Source organism: Puma concolor, chromosome D4, assembly GCF_028749965.1.
Source record: "Puma concolor isolate L17-30 chromosome D4, mPumCon1.1.hap2, whole genome shotgun sequence".
NCBI lineage: Eukaryota > Metazoa > Chordata > Mammalia > Carnivora > Felidae > Puma > Puma concolor.
The window spans coordinates 30,038,368-30,041,737 of NC_141679.1; positions in this window are offsets into that span (position 1 = coordinate 30,038,368).

Sequence of the window (3,370 nt, forward strand, 5' to 3'; positions counted from 1 at the left end):
ACACGTTGGAGACCCACGGCCATCTTTAGGTCACCGGGGCCTGGAGAGAGCTGTAGCCATCACGGTGGCTGTGTCTGCAGGAGACGGCCACACAACAACCACACGGCTTTCAGGAGAGGAATACAGTGTCTGCCCACCTGTGACTCAGAAAGAAAGGAGCCGGGGAGATCAGTACCTCCCTCTCCCCCTCCTCCTGCCCTTTGATCTATTGCCAGTGCCTGTCTGCTTGAAGCTGCTGGAGCCTGGGGCAGAGCCCCGAGGGAAGATATGGCAGAGTACAGAGCACGGTGGGACGCAGGAGGGCAGAGCAGATCACACTCAGCACCCTCACTTTCCTCACCCTGAAGTGCTTGTTGGCCAGAAGCAACTACACTGACTTGGTCCCAAGGAAGTAGCATATTCCCTGCTTATTACATTTCACATATTTTCAAGCGAAAGGAAATCAGACTTGGAGTTCGCATCCTGGAGCTTCAAGTATGTTTTTCTGGGACCTTATGAGAATTTCCACCTCAGTGGAGAGGTGGATATTCCTGAAACACCAAAAGGATGTTGGAGAAAGTGGGACACACGGACCTGCTAAGGACTGGCTGTTCAGCTGAGGGTGTGCAGCAGGGAGCAGGAGCATGTGGCCGGCCCAGCTGGAGGCGGGTGGGCCTGTGGCGCCTCAGGGAATGGCAGGCTGTCATCCCTGACAGCCAGGAATCCAACATAAGTCCTCCAGAATGTAAGGTACAACCCAAGAGAGAAACGGGAAACTGGAAAATGCTGAAAAGAATTTTGCACTTTACGCTTCTGCCAGGTGGTAGAATGAGGGTTTCAAATAGAAATAAAGTTTTATGTAAAAAATAATAATAATAAGGGGCCCCTGGGTAGCTCAGTGGGTTAAGTGTCCAACTCTTGGTTTTGGCTCAGGTCATGATCCCATGGTTCATGAGTTCGAGCCACGCGTCACGCTCTGCAATGACAGGGTAGAGTCTGCCTGGATTCTCTCTCCCTCTCTTTCTGCCCCTTCCCCCCCAAATAAATAGATAAAAATTAAAAAAATAAATTGTGTATGGGGTTTTTTTTTTGTTTTGTTTCTTGTTTTTTTTGTTTTTGCTTTTGTTTTTGTTTTTGGCACACTTGCCTTTGGCAGTGGGATATTCTAAACACAGCAAACTCTACTGTTGCTGCTTGGAATAGAGGATAATGCCTAAATCCACAACTACAGTACACCTTTGGCCCTTCCTATATCTGCATTCCTTTAGGATAGAACTATTCCCAGAGGAGGAGTTTATCCTGAGTTAAAAGGTGTTAATTGATGTAGTGTTCAAGTCTACAAAAAGTTGCTGATAGAATAAGATACGGCACTCAAGGAAAGTTGCTTCATTATTTCATCTTTGAAGGTCCAAATGAAGGCTTGTTTAGTTTTAAAAAAATACCTCCCAGGGAGTTAAAAATGTACTGGCCTCAAGTATATCTCTTTCCCATCGCTCATGCATGTTCACACAAAGAGGAAACCACTAAGGGATGCTTGATGTTTAGTTGTTCTAGATGTTAGTGGGAGGCAGGGAGGTTGAAGGTCCTGGCATGTGCCTCTAATTTATTTCCTTCTACTTTCCCAGGAGTGGGAAAAAAAATATTTGTGAACTTTCTGTTATTAAAAAGTTCATGCTGTCTGCTTAGCTCCTACCTATAATCTCCTCTTTTCTCTGGACCAGGAATGAGCTTCGATGTCCAGATTAACTCAACTAGCAGATTGTGATTTTGTGTGCTTAGCAAAAAGATGAGTATGAGTAATTTCTTCTTCAGAAAGACTCTTTTGACCTTCTGCTCTGTCTTTTATGTCTTCCTCCTACTGCATCAGCCACTCCACTCGTGAAAGACATGGGCTTTCTGAAAGGGTCTTTCTTCTCTCCAAGCGTGCGCCTCCTCTCTCCTTCTCAATCTCTTTGTCTCTTCCCAACACGCAATTAAAACTTTACAAGTTATGGCCAGTGTTTTCTTAACAACTGAGGATTCTGAGCCTTCATCACTTACTTAAGGTTAATGGTCATGGGACACATGACAGTCGTCCTTGTGTAATAACCTCCCATTTGGCAGCTAACCACTCCTAATGTCATGAAATTAAGATATTGTTCTTTTTTCCGTTATCCTTGGGCACTGATTTTCACACTTCAGGTCCTGAAATCAATGCAATGTGCCATGACCAGCATTAAAAATTAAAATAGAATAGAATAGAATAGAATAGGTCAGACTATGTTGCATATATGAAAATAAATATGAGAACTTTGTTTTAGTTATGCCTATTTCTGTATGCTTGTTTTGGCTTGGGGCATAAAATGTATTTCTTATTGTGGATCACTGCAAAGTTCTGAAGCCACTGAACTAAATTATTGAAAAGCAAAGTCTTAAACTCACAAGCAAGTTTTTGCCATGAAGACTTGGCCTCATGGGCTGGTGTCAGGTGCCCTGCTAGATTTCAGGGTCCTATCTGTCCCCATGTTTCCAGTTTCTCAAAAACATTTCCACTCCTAATTCCATGTCCCAAAGTGCTGCTGTCCCCCAACTAGCACCACACTCCTACTTCCTGCTAAGATGACAGGCCTCAGAAAATATATTACCTAGATACATGCTGTGGTACATCCTACAGTAGACTTTGGATTCTTCTGTCTGGGAAACTGTTGCAGACATGGTTCTGGGACTGATCTCATAGGAAAACTTTGGGCTTTTTTTTCTTTTCCTTCCAGCGCACTCTCTCATTTGTCTAGCCCAACCCACCAAACCATGACTAGGGGATCTTTGAGATGGTTTTATAACACTCTAGGCAGCTATAAGAGGACTGTTACTGATGTTACAGTCTCATTTTTTCTGTTTACTCTTGGATGATAGTCTACTGACTTTTAAAAAGGGGTAAACCCAAGAGAAAATTTAAACTTCAGCCAAAAATCTCAGTGATTTAACAAAACTCCATCAAATAATCATACATTTTCTCAACAAGCATTTACTGAGCAACTATTTTTCTGTGTCAGGCCCTGTGCACAAGACTGGCTATACAACAGGAAAGTAAATCCACTTACTAGCCTTAAACTCTGACTCTGGGGCAAGAGAAGTATCCTGAAAAATAATTATGATGCCAGTTTTTATCGATGTGGGAATAAAGATCTGTGGTTCTTCAGAGAAAGGAAATAACACTTGACCTGGGAAAAGGTGGGAGAGCTTTTTACAAAGGAAGAGACATCTGAGCTGAGTCTGGAGGCACTGGGGGTGTAAAGCCTGGCTGGAGAGGAGGCTGTAAGGTGAACTGGGGCTGGATTATAAAGAGCTTCACGTGCCAGATTTAAGAGGATGGGTTTTCCAAAGGGCAACAGGGTCATAGCCAATAATGGTT